This window comes from the organism of the source record quoted next, unplaced genomic scaffold (genome assembly GCF_019419815.1).
Source record: "Pyrus x bretschneideri cultivar Hongxiangsu unplaced genomic scaffold, Pyrus_bretschneideri_v1 Contig18, whole genome shotgun sequence".
NCBI classification, from domain to species: Eukaryota; Viridiplantae; Streptophyta; class Magnoliopsida; order Rosales; family Rosaceae; genus Pyrus; species Pyrus x bretschneideri.
The window spans coordinates 4,241,237-4,256,213 of NW_025999479.1; positions in this window are offsets into that span (position 1 = coordinate 4,241,237).

Below are 14,977 nucleotides of genomic sequence, written 5' to 3' on the forward strand. Positions count from 1 at the left end.
GTCATTTTTTTTTCCTCTTTGTTTTTACAAAGGAAATGATACCTAGCTAAAATAAGTGTCAACCCAGCGTAACTTAACTACTTTTTCATTTTACTGATATGGTTGGTCGATTCAAACTAGAAATCTTTTCCACTATTAAAAAGGAATACTAAACTAACAACTACTTGATCAACGTAAACTAGCTCGAGTTTACACGAATGGTACATATAAAAAATTTCATTTTTAATATTAATTTGGCATGCAAAGTCTCATTTTCTTTATCCAGTTTCTTTCCTATGATTTTACTTGATTGGTTTTTTTAGGCCCCTGTCGTTTTCGCATCCCGGTCTCTTTGTTCATTTTGTTGATCATTAATGAAATATTTCTTAACCTCAAAAAAAATATATATTCGTTCTCAGGGTAATGATGATAAGATTTGCTGCAATTAACATTTTCGAAGGAGAAAAATGATAAAAGTATTAGAATTAAGGGTTAATCTCAATTTACCACTCTAAAGTTTTTTTTGTTTTTTCAATATTTGGTACATGAAGTTTTTTTCGTTCCAGTCTGGTACCTAAAGTCATAATTCTATGACACTTTCATACATCTGTTAAGTTTTATATCAGAACATCTGTTAACTGATGACATAACACCCACATAGACAAAGAATAAGCGGCATGTGTCAATATGGGTCCACATGAATATTAAAAAAATTAAAATAAAAAATATTAACAAATATTAACAAAAAAAAAAAATCCTTACAAACCCAATCCGCCTCCTACTCACCCCACCACCCCCTGCCTCCCTTCTCCCTTCTTTCTCTCCTCTACACCCACCCATCCACTCCTCTCCTTCTCTCTCCTTCACCCTCTTCATCTCCACCCATTGCAAAAACCCTAATCCCCAAAATAAGATCTTGAAGTTTAGGAAGAAGATTGTAGGAAATGAAGGGGTATTTCAACCTCTTCTATCCCTCAAGATCTCAACCTGGGATTGGGGGCGATCCTCAACGTTAGTTCTTGCCTCAACGACGCCAAAGCATAGCTTCTCCTCCATGAACACAGCGGTTTCAGTCTGACTCGTTACTTCGTTGAAGAGGTTATCACTTGCTACGATGCGACCGATCTCCACTACTCTTGCGTTCGGGTACAATTTCTATTCATAAAGCCATTTCGATTCGGAGTTCTTCATTTTTTGTAATTTCATTGATTATTTTTGCTAACTCAGTGGTTTTGATTTAGGCAGCGACGACAACAAGGAGTCTAGAGAAGAGGACCACAAGGTTGGAGGACATGGGCTGGCTGATTTGGAATTTGATGTGAGTTTGGTGGAATTTGAGGGTTTTCATGTGGGATTGAGCTTCTTCAACTCGACGTTCTTGGTGGAATTGGAATTGGAATTGGAGGTGGATTTCAAAATCTTGGTTTGGTTCTTGGAGGATGACAAGTTTGGTTTGGAAAGAAAAAGATTTTTTTTATTTTTTTTTATAATTTTTAATTATTAATATTCATGTGGGCCCATATTGACACGTGGCGCCACGTCATCAATTAACGGATGTTCTAACAGAAAACTTAACGGATGTATGAAAGTGTCCCAAAATTATGACTTTAGGTACCATAATAGTTGGATAAAAAAAAACTTCATGTACCAAATGTTGAAAACTAAGAAACTTCAAGGGTAGTAAATTGAGATTAACCCTAGAATTAAACTCTAAAAGTCTAATGCTAATTAGTTTACATACTTATACTTGAGAAAGTGGAGTTCTATTTGATGAGCTATCATGTTCAGTCCTGACTTTTTTGGTGTCTGGGGCGAAGGTTAAAAAATGTGCATTTTTCCAATATACAAACATATATTAAAAAAAAAAATTAAAGAAGGCTGGAACCCAGTCAAAGTTGGGAGGCTAGGCTCTTACACCCATATTATATTACTTGAAAAAAAATATATAATGCCGATGATTAAAAACAAAATCATATACAACCAATCCAAACAAAACTCTTTGAAATTTCAACCTTTAAGAAATTGTCTTCTTATATCTTCTTTAAGCAAAATCATCGATTATATCATTATACTCCAAGTCTTCCACCTCATCATTTTCAATGCATAAGATTGCTAATCCATTTCGTCTATCTTGAGTCATAGTGGTCCGCAAGTAAGAGTTCAATAATTTCAATTTTGGAAAACTTCTTTATGATGATGATATAGTCACAGGTATAGTCAATAGTACAAGATAAGCAATCAACACATTTTGACACATGTCAATTTCTCTTACAAACTTTGCTATTTCCATGGATGTCCAAGGCCTATTAGATTGAAATGATTCTTCAGGTAACATCGTTTGCAATATCTGTAATTCAGAACATAAGACGGCTCCATCTACATCAATGGAATTTCCATGTTTAAAATGTGCTTCAAGATTCATGCAATATTCTCTTAGCTCCTGATCATCTAGAAATCCTTCAACTGTTCAAACATGTGATTTAATTGAGAAAAAACAATATCCACAGTAACAAGAAAATAATCTACTCTAAATAATTCTTCAGTGGACTATTGTTCCCTCTCACTACCATCAATTTCATCATGATGTCTTTTTCTAGTTCTATGATGTTAAGTTTGAGAAACAGGGTCAATTCCAAAATCAAGTGCAATTTCTTTAGCATTACTCATGGCAGAAGCAAAACCAATTTCTCCATTGTTTTCAAAAAACATAACAACCGCTTCCAATACCTTCACAGAAACATCAAGACACATGCCTTCAAATTGTAATTTTGTACTCACAATGTTAATCTTTAACAAAATATCATACCAAATAACCAAACTTAATATAAAGTCAAAACTTGAAAGTTCTCCTGATGCTAAGCATCCTGGATCCGTACTCAATTAGGGATTCTCAGTAAATTTCACCAGCTGAAACAAAGCATCTATTCTAGACACTGGGATTTAATTATTTTAACATTTTCAATGTGACTTTCCCATCAAGTAGTTGACAATGATTTCAAAGTTAAAGCATCAATATGTATTCCATCGCTTTGTAGAGTTAGAAAACACAGTGTATACATGTCACATGCTCCAAAAAAAGCTTTCGTTTTAAGACAAGAACTTGTCATATCACAAACTATTAGATTAAGACAATGGGAACCACATGGCATGTAAAAGGCTCTAAGATTTATGTCTAACAATCTTTTTTTGTACAACTTAGTGTTTCCCTTTCATATTAGATCGATTATCATAACCTTGTCCCCTCACGTTATCAATATCAAGAGACTTTAGTACGTCTTGCAACTCAATAAAAAGTCCTTGTCTTGACGTATTTTCCACACTTAAAAACTCCAAAAATTACTCTCTTATTTTTATTGATCTACTTGACAAGTAAACACATCTTAAAATTAAAGTCATTTGTTCTATGTGACTCAACAATCATTTCAAGTAAACCTAAGAAGTCATTAGAGACTTCAAAAGGTCTTTCATTCATTCCACTAAATGTTAAATTATATATGGCAAGAAATTTCACAACAGGAATAATTCTAAGCATCGTTTGTTTCCAATGATGTTTCTCTTTCTTGATTCGCATTTGAAATTTTTCATTAATTGTTTGATTTTTTGTCAATCTAGTTTTCATCCCCACCCCAAGTTTTCAAATTAGTGAGATGTTCTCTACTTTTTTCATGTTGCTCAAGTTTCTCACCAAGATGTCTCCAATCACTAATTTCATCTTTTGCTAACTCACTATTTGAGACCATTGTTTTCAACAATTTACAACAGAAACAAAATACTATATCCAACTCTATTGAGTACACAAGCCATTTCTTGCCACAAGTTTCACCTGTTGGTAATTTTCAGTCATAATAGTGTGCGAAAAATTTCTAGAGAGCTTGTCTTAAGCTAAGTAAGATTGCTTTCCCTAATTGGCCCTTTTTTCTACAAGTATGTATCTCATTTCTGCATTAAGACTATCACAAACTCTTGGATCATAAATGTTTAAGTGGAATACAAGTTCTTGAGATTCAATATTCTCCTCATCATCAATTTGGTCAACACCAACATTTCCCTCTACATCACCACCATTTTCATGGTCATGAAACTCATCATTAACAACTTCCTCTACACTTTCACCATTTTCATGATCATGAAACTCCTCACCAACATCTTGTAACTCTTCAACAACATCATTTTCTACTAAAGTTTCAATCGATTCGTTCTTTTCAGAAGAAAAAAAAAATTATTAAGAGATCCTCTTAAACTTTCAGCAATTTCTTTATCCTTTTTTGTTTTTTTTTCTCTTCAGATTACCAGAGAGTTGTTTCCTAAAAGACACAGCTTCAATTAACAAAAATTCTCAGTTCAAATTATCATTCCAACGTATATTAATGTTATAAAAATACTAACATATCATTCTAACATATATTATAAAATAAAAATATTAGCAACAAATATCATATCAATTAAAATTTCAACATATATTATAAAAATAACTTACTTGCCAATCACCACTTGAACTTTGTTGCTTTGCGGTCCTAATACAAAAGTAAAACTAATTTTAAAAAGCAAACTGATTAGTAAACTTAAAACTTATTTATAAAAAGAAAATAAATTGAAAAAAATTTAAGAAAAACTGAACGAAAAATAATAAAAACAAAACCGAGTGAAAAAGAACAGTGATCAATGAAATCAAAAATTTAGTGGGATTGGTCCTTTGCCTCTGGGTTGTCTGACCTATGGCTCGTCTGGAGTCTGTTTGTCACAGTAATAGTGGCATCATGGGTCACAGCCCACACCACCTCTGAAATTCTAAAATGGTTTTGGCTCGTCCACCTCTGGTTCTGGCAGTTTGCCATGCTTCGTGTGGTGACAGGGAACAATGTGAATTGGTAAGTGGATGGATGGGATGTCACCACGTCGGAGACGAAGGCTCTAAGGCACAAGCAAGGAAATTGCTTCAAAATTCTTGAACAGAAAGTTGAAGCTACTTCGGTTAGGTTGTGAAATTATTCGAAAATTGCTTAAATTGAAATTCTGGATGCTATGAGTTATAATCCTTGAATAAATTAAAAGCTTCAGGATTCGAACTTGGAATTTGAAAACTTGGAAATGCATAATATTAAAGACTGTAGAGTTTTCGAAGCGTCAATGACGAACAAAGTCTTGAATTCGTGCAAATTCACTATACCAAATTTTATTTTTTTAATACGGGTATATGTAAATAAAAAAATTTGGTGCCCCTTCTAGCCCTGGATCTGGGCCTTGTTTGTACCAAGCCAGGGCTGGCCTTGTGAGCTATTCATTGTGCCTCAAGTAATAGTAAGGCAACAAAGAACTCTTGTAAAGGAAGTAATCCTATAGGCTTTGGTATTATAGTTATAGACTCATTAGAATTTCTTATGTCGTTCCCCGATCTCAACATACATTTAGGATTCACACATGACGCTCTGGTGTAGAGATGGTGAGGAATAAAAACAAACAAATAGTCCTACAACATACTATCATTTCCTCTTATTTTATGGCTACGTCTAATCTAACATAACCATTTGTAGTTCACCCTTTGTTTACTTGTAAAATGAATATCGTACCCAACATTATGTCATTTTCAATCATTTTATATGGTCAAAGTACTTCTAATAAAAGTTTACGAAAAAATCTGACACTGCTTCTTTGGCTAAAATAACTATAGTTTACTAAACACTTTACTTCTTTATTTCATATCTATTTATTATTACAGCATAGCAGAAACAGTTTTTTAAAAAGCACAGCAACCCCAAACTAGCCCTTAGACTTTTTTAGACTTTTTAAGAAGTTTGGTCTTATGCAGTTTATGTTAACTTGGATATGGGATCCTAAATAAATAAAAATTACTAATTATATTTAATTTGGCTTCTAAAGCGTTAAAATTGAAATCGAACCAATAGTTTTTGGTTCGGTTCGGTTCGTTCAGTTTTTTTGATTTCGATTTCAATTTCAGTATGGTGAATGGTTTGATTTTTTTTTTTCGATTTTTTTTTTAATTTTTTTTTGTGTTTTGGTTTTTGGTTTTTCGAGTCCACCCTTAGAATTGAGCTCTATATATAAGGTTTATGTCTCTATTCATACTCTTATATAAGTAAACTTATTATATATTGTATAAATAAGTGCATGTCTATATTTAAAAAAATACATAATTGTATTGGGATACATAAATTGAAAAATAGAATGATATATAGATTATATTAGAACATATTGAAAACATGGGAACAATAATATAATGAGTGCTCACCCAAATATTTAACAAGTTGCTTCCAATTTATTAAAAAAATAAAATGAAAAAGGAAAGCTATCTATTTTTTGTCTAAGTGAGAGTTATGACCTAGATGGGCACCTAAGCAAGTCTAGACGCATTTTCTTAATTTTCAAACGCCTAAGCATTAATAGGAGGCGATGGCCAGCCGCCTAGCACCTAGGGGGGGCCTAGACGTTGCTAGGCGAGAGTTTTTAGAACAATGTTGCTATCATAACCACAACCTTTGAACTCCACATTAGTTCGTGGATAAGGAGCAATGGCGCATAGAAAAGCCTTCGCCTATTTCAGTCCTCATTCTCATGTTATCTCTACAAGTTCAAGATGGTTTCTTCTCCAGGTAATGTTGGAACTTATGAGGGACCATTGTCTCACATCACCCATAAACTCTCTATTCCCTCTTTATAAGTGATTTCACTCGCTTATTGTTTGAAAGGAATTGGGCCGAAGTCATGGACCTTGGGCCTTGGACTTGGGAAGGATTTGGGTGTATACTTTAAATGTCAAAGATGGGCATCTACGGACAGACAAAAAACACAAGTACGATTTTTACATTTTTGTTTTTAAGATTCAGTTTTTTTCCGAAAGGATAAGACTGTTTACAGAAAACATTTACATCTTTTCTAAATGGATAAGATTGACTTAAACAACCATAACTGTTGGTGCAACGCTATTATAAATATGACTATGATATCAGAAACATATCAATACAATTCCAACGAACTCTTTCATTTTTCATAAAGAAACATATATAAATTCGCCAAGAATCCAAGTTTGAGTTCAAGAATTTGGATTAGATAGTTGTGTCCTTCAAGATAGATGCTGTGAACTACTGCACTAGCGTAGGAGCATATTTCTGTCTTAGAAAATTGCTATTGCAAGCCTCTATCTTCCAAAATCAAGTTGGTGATAATTGTTGTGATTTATTTACAACTTCGTTTATTATTCATACTGTGGTGTGTTTATATATTGTAATTGTATTTCAATATAATTTGTGTAATTATATATATATATATATATATATATATAATCTGTAATTGATTGGTTCTATTAGGTAAGTGATTAAGGTGTTTTGATAACCATGAAACATATTAAAGCTTACAAAAAATGTCATAGTTAATGATAGACTGCCTTCATGCTCCTTATAATTATATGATTAGATTAAGAAATTGTTTGATTGTCTTTAACGTTAATGAAATTGATTTATAAGGGAAGAAGAAAATTATTATTATATCCTCATTATAAATCGCATACAGACACCTCTTTGGATTATATGACACATGTGATCTTGATATAGAAGTTATGTCCGTGCATTCATAGTGTTAAGATTTAGTGATAGCAAGCGAAGGTAAGAGATTGAGTTCAAGTTAGGTCTAATCAAAGCTCGATTCACTGCTAGTTGAAGTGGTTTGGCTCCTAATCAAGGCTTGCTAGCAATCGGAGGTTTGGCAATGGGCAAACTGTTGAAATAAAACAACAACAATTGGAGCTGAGAAAAGAATTGGGCCTTTTGGCCTTTGAAAATATGGATTTCCCTCAATGGTTTTGACAATTGTTTTTTTTTTTTTTAACAGATGGTTTTGACAATTTTCAATACTGTTATGATTTTTAGTTACATTGTAACCTTTGAATTTATTATTACAGTATCTTCAATATACCGTAGACTTAGGCCTCGTTTGGCAGTCCGTATAAGGAATCGAACAGGATAAGTTATACAGAGCCGGGTGTTTGATGCAACTATGTACTAAATTGTACCTATCTTACTTAAATTCGGCTCGCATCTTTTATAACCTATGTATTATTAGTCGGGTCTGTGTTTTCGCTTTATCGGTCTGGTTCTCTCGCATCGTTCTGCAAACTCACTTTCGTTGCCATCGTCAATCCCAGGTTCTTCTTCCTCCTTCTTCTTTCTTCTTCATCTTCTTCTTCCTTGAGCACTCCACAGTTATCGCCTTCCTCCTCAATTTCTCGTCATGGTCGTCGCCCTCCTCTGCAGTTCCTTGTCGCGGGACCCACATGGGTTCGCGTGCCATCGATCCTAGATTTGAACTAGATCCAACTGAAACCCACGTCGTTGGAGCATCGCCTGCATTCACCTACTGCCCAACATCGCCGCAGCACTGTTGGAATTGGGTTGACTCCTCATGGAAAGAAATGCGAGAGATCAGGGAGCAATCTCACATGCATAGAACATTTTGGAAGAAGTCTAGGGTATAGGGTCTATGCTGATTTTGTTGTCCATCCCATTTGGTGTGGTGAATCCTGGGGAATCCTGTGCGGTGGAGAAGATTTGGGGAAGAAAGGATTTTTTGTTAATTTTTTTTTTATAATTTGATTTAAATAAAGGACAAATAGAAAATGCAATATCAAGACTATTTTTATTTATTTTGATGCATTTGGTTGTTGTGAATTTTTATAAAAAAAAATTCCTTTTTTCTTCACTAGTCATCAAATTTTTTTAGTAAAAATAATATAATTCAATCTCTTATCAGATACAGTAACAAACAAATTATAAATAATACGATTATCAGTACGATACTGCACCAAATATCCGATTAATTTAGTCAGTACAATTCAATGACAAATTATCTTATCCGACTGAAATAGTCAGTACAGTCCAAGTTGTCAAACGAGACCTTAGGAATCGGGTACACTAGAGACTTAAAAACTCATATGTTAAGTTCTCGGTCAAAGAAGGATAAATATTAATTAGCAAAGACTAGTAAGATTGAAGTTTTGACTCCAACCATCTCCAATTAACATACACATATTGTTGAAACTCAAAATGATTTATGACCCCAATATTTTCTTCTCCAAACTAAATACTCAAATCTTGAAACTGAAAATATAAGAATATATGTCCAAGAGTACAAGTCTTTGCAATGGAGATGGAAACTCTCAAACTCATCACCCATTCTCGACTTAAATATTAAAATATACGTTGAAGAATATGTCTTGCATGGGAGATGCTTTTAATACAACAATTTTTTTATGCTTCACTTCCTACGAATATGGCCAGAAGCATATTCTAGAGAAGATGGAACGTATCCCGAGTGGTCTGTATACTACAATCATATGCCCATAGAAAACCACTATGTGGCCGGCCCTACCTCAGAGATTGCGCATGAAATTATCTTTGGCATGATCATTTCGGACACCCTAGATGAATTGTGATGCACTATATTCTCAAATCTTCATATGGGCATCCTCTAAACCAAAGTTTAGGTTTGAGTTAGAACAATATCGTATGTCAAATTTAGTCAGTACAATCCAATGACAAATTATCCTATCCGACTGAAATAGTCAGTACAGTCCAAGCTGTCAAACGAGACCTTAGGAATCGGGTACACTAGAGACTTAAAAACTCATATGTTAAGTTTTCGGTAAAAGAAGGATAAATATTAATTAGCAGAGACTAGTAAGATTGGAGTTTTGACTCCAACCATCTCCAATTAACATACACAAATTGTTGAAACTCAAAATGATTTATGACCCCAATATTTTCTTCTCCAAACTAAATACTCAAATCTTGAAACTGAAAATATAAGAATATATGTCCAAGAGTACAAGTCTTTGCAATGGAGATGGAAACTCTCAAACTCATCACCCATTCTCGACTTAAATATTAAAATATACGTTGAAGAATATGTCTTGCATGGGAGATGCTTTTAATACAACAATTTTTTTATGCTTCACTTCCTACGAATATGGCCAGAAGCATATTCTAGAGAAGATGGAACGTATCCTGAGTGGTCTATATACTACAATCATATGCCTATAGAAAGCCACTATGTGGCCAGCCCTACCTCAGAGATTGCGCACGAAATTATCTTTGGCATGATCATTTTGGACACCCTGGATGAATTGTGATGCACTATATTCTCAAATCTTCATATGGGCATCCTCTAACCCAAAGTTTAGGTTTGAGTTAGAACAATATCGCATGTCAAACTTGCTCCATGGGAAGACTTATCATTAAGTTTTCGAATCCTTCTATTTTTTTACAAAGGATATAGGGGGATATTTATGGACTAATTCAACCTCCCTACAGACCATTTAGATACTTTATGGTATTGGTTAATACTTCCACATTTTGGTCACATGAGTGTTTGTTGTCCACAAGAAACGCTGCCTTCTCCAATTTGTTGGCTTAGGTTATTATGCTTAGGGTTCACTACCCTGATTATCCGATTAAATCTATTTGATTGGATAATGTTGGAAAATTCACATCGAAATTTTTTTATGACTATTGCATGTCGGTTGAGATTGAAGTTGAACATCCAATACCCCATGTTCATACCCAAAATGGTCTGGCAGAGGCATTCATTGAGCACCTTCAAATGATTGCTCAATCATTGGTCATACATAACAAGCTCCCGATCACTACTTTGGGTCATCTAATATTGCACGCAGCCATGTTGCTTGAGGCCCGTCGCAACCTAACCATATAACGCCCTTCAGTTAGTTACCGGATACGAACCTGGCGTATCATATCTGCAAGTTTTTGGTTATGCGGTCTATGCGCCGATTGCACCGCCTTTATGTACTAAAATGGGTCCTTAGAGAATGATGGAATATATGTCGGTTATGATTCTCCTTCTATCATTCGATACTTAGAACCTTTGCCAAGCGATCTATTTACCATTTATTTCACGAATTGTCACTTTTATAAGACAATCTTCCCGTCGTTAGGGGAAGATAAGAACGTCAACGCTTTCAAAAAATGACGCGATTTATCATAGACGACTCCTAATTTGTTTGATTTAGATCCCCGCAATGCCTAGTCTGAGATTTAAGTGCAACGCATTCTAAATCTTCATAATGTAGCTCAGAGCATGCCAAATGCTTTCACTAATCTAGCGAGAGTGACAAGATCACATATACGAATTGCGAATGTACTTACAAAGATGGATGTACCAAATGTACCACAGACTTCCCTTTTGGAGGCCTGGGATACCCTAGTGGTTGATCCATGTACATTAGTGGCTATTCACAACCCTGGAACAATAAACCCACGTTCGAGGCTGTTGAGCCTACCGTGAATCCGACCATTGCCTACTCATTCTATCCAACGCATGAGGAAATTCTAGATTATGGAAGCATCCTAGAGATGACGAATCCTTCTCCCGAGAATCGCTAGATTTTGGTCCACTATGCTAGCTGAATGATGTTTGGTGTAGAAACGAGACGATAGTCAATGATGCATTAGCATATGCAATAACTATTAAGATCATACTAAATGATGACATTGAACCCTCATTCCATTGATGAATGTCGACGTAGCACTAATTGGTCAAACTAGAAACAAGCAATCCAAGTCGAACTCGATTCATTTGCAAAACGTAAGGTGTTTGGGCCTGTAACTCTTATTCCTTTACATGTGAAGCCCGTTGGCTACAACTAGGTTATCGTTAAGAATTGTTATGAGCTTTGTAATGCATAATTTCATAAGAAAGTTCCCGAATGACTTACATTGACTGGTTCAAATGGTTTTAGACCACGGAACACACTCTCTATTTGGCTAAAGTGTTCACTCTACGGATTGAAGCAATCCCGGGGGATGTGGTATAACTATTGGAATGAATATTTGATAAGTCAGGGGTATGTGAACAACAAACTATGCCTTGTGTGTTCATTAAGAAGTCGTATTCTAATTTTGTGATTGTTTAAGTTTATGTCGACGACATGAATCTCATTGGGATTCCTGAAGAGCTTGAGCAAATTGTTATGCACATGAAGTTGAAATTTGAGATGAAACATCTTGTGAAAACTTAATAGTATCTCGGCCTTGAGATAGAGCATTTTTCGTATGGAAGCATAGTCCATCAATTGAATTACACCTAGAAGGTGTTGCGCCGTTTTAATGAGGATAAAGCGAAGCCTTCGAGTAATCTTATGGTTGTTTAATCGCTAAATGCAAAACGAGATCCCTTCCGTCTGAATGAGGATAAAAATGAGATTTTGGAACCCGAAGTTCCTTATCTAAGTGTGATAGGCATTTTATTGTACTTAATTCAGTGCATTAGACCTGACATCTCCTTCGTTGTTAATCGTTTAGCAAGATACAGTAATGTACCGACACGCAAACATTAGACTTGTGTTAAAGACATCTTCCGCTACCTTAAAGGTACGATAGATTTGGGTTTGTTCAATCCCTACAAATCCTTGAGAGGTTGAGCAATCCCTCTCAGTTCTTGAATCGATTCTCGCCTTGTTGGCTATGCAAACATAAGATACTTATTTGACCTGTATAAGGCACACTCTGAAATGGGTTACCATTACCGTTGGAGGCACCATAATATCTTGGAGGTCAACCAAATAGACCTTAACTGCCATAGCTTCGAACCACTCTAAAATACTCGCCTTGCATGAAGCTACTCATGAATGCTTCTGGCTGAGAACAGTTGTGGGTTACATTCGAAGCACTTGAGATTTTCTTCCCATCGTTGATGTCCCTACAACAATCTATAAAGATAAGTAGCATGTATCAAACAACTGAATAAGGGATTCATCAAAAGAGGCAACACCAAGCACATTACGCCGAAGTTTTTCTTCTCACATCAGCAACAAGAGCATCAGAATATTGAAGTCACGCAAATCCATTCCCAAGACAACCTGGCCAACCTCTTCACCAAATCACTACTGAGGACGATGTTTCAAAAACTTGTTCAAGGAATAAGTATCTTTATGTATACTTGCTTGATCTTAATATACTTTTATTTTTCCTATGATTATAAGCATTTTTCCCTTTTGATTGTTGCTACCTAACGAGGTTTTGATTAGGCACCCTTCCTGGGTTGGTCATATTCTTGATGTACACGTTTCATTTGACTTTGCACTTTTTCACGCACTTTTCCTTAGACTATGGATTTTTGTCCCGCCTCTTCTTTTATCATAGTTAATGCGTTTTTTGTGAGACTTAGTTCCATATTCCTTTGTCTAAGACTAGCGTGTTCCCAAAATCGATGCCAATGAGTCGACTTCCTCAATCCTACTTGATAACGAATCTACTTGAGTATTTACACATTCAAGGAATAGTGTTATTGTCAAGCCCCAATCCCAAACATACGTCTAGGATCGACATGCGATGGTCAACTTAGGGGGTGCCACGGAAATACAAACTAAATCACTAAACTAAAATTTACAATATTGACACAGGGCCAAGACATGCCCGTAGGTTCCCAAAAGAAAGTACATTGTAAGACATAGCGATAACCTAACACTCCAAGCTTTGAATTTTGAATGCTACCCCGAAGCTTCCCATATCAATTAAAACCTGCGCAATTGCCACCTAAATTGTGGGAATGGTGCAATGGGCAAACAACAACCCGGATAAGCTGTGAAGCTCGTGTGAGTGTCAATAATTCGACGTATGTGACAATATTAAAACCTATCTATCGATCACAGTTTATAAACATCAAATATCAATTCATTCTTTATAAAATCATAAACAAACCACTGAAATCCCAAAGGAGTCACACAAACATCCATCAACTTTGTAAAACAACCACAAAAATCATAATTTATAATTCATACAATACACTAAAAAGTAGAGCTAGAGCGACATAGTTCGACCGAAGCTTACAATTCCAAGTATCAACAAATTAATGAAGTCAATGAATATGATTTTAGACTATTCAACGAAATCCAACAACATCGAATTCCGAACCACTCAACGGAACCAAACTACAAAGCGGGATTCTTGACCACTCAACAAAATCACGGAGTAGAAGGGATTCCGGGCCATTCAATGGAGTGGGATACTATTTCTGACCACTCAACGGAATTGCGGAGTACAAGGGATTTCGGACCAGTCAACGAAATCCAAAGCAGCATACGATTCTGGACTACTCAACGAGATCGCAGAGTACAAGAGATTCTGGACCACTCAACAAAATCTAGAGGGAGCAGGGAACCAGACCACTTAACGAAACTCCAGCGAAACCTAGTCCCGGACCACTCAACGAAATCGAGTAGAGTCCAAGAAACATAACTCCCCATGAAAATAGGTTAACAGTCTACTACTAGCCTTCACATTTCATCACATAATACTAAACATACAATTCAAATCATATCTCAAATATGCATTTCAAATCACATTTCATAAAACAGATCAATGGGATAATTTAAAAGTAACAATTTATTATAAAACACATTTATAAAATCATGTTGTATCCATAAAGTATACGAGCACGTTGGGTAATAACCAGTAATATATATATTAAAGTCACTCACCTGGAGTCTGCGTTATGACTCTATGTACGAATATCGAGGCGTCACAAACGATCGTCGCCTGTTTGGAAGCCAAATGGTGGCCAAAGGTGACCAAAAAACAACTTGAAAGGCGACTGGTTGGGCGAAAAACTGGGTAACTCACCGGATTTCTTAGTCAACATCAACAAGAAAAACATCGAGAAACTCACAACTCAAAACAATGCTTTTGAAACTTGGTTCTTCTCAAATTTTTGCTCAGTCTTCACAAATTATAACCCACAACTCAGTTTGTTGTGGTGAGGAGAGAAAAGTTGTAGTGGTTCTAGTAATCAAAATGCCAAAATTTGAAAGGTGGAAATGGTGTGGTGTTCACGGGAGGAAAAGAGAGTTCATGAGTAAGGTGGGACAGAAGAATCCCGGGAGATAAAAAGCAGAGGGAGAGTGTTCCAGAAGATTGAGGACTCCTCCCTGGGTCCCACATGGCACCAAAAACAAAGCCACATATGTTCCAAATGT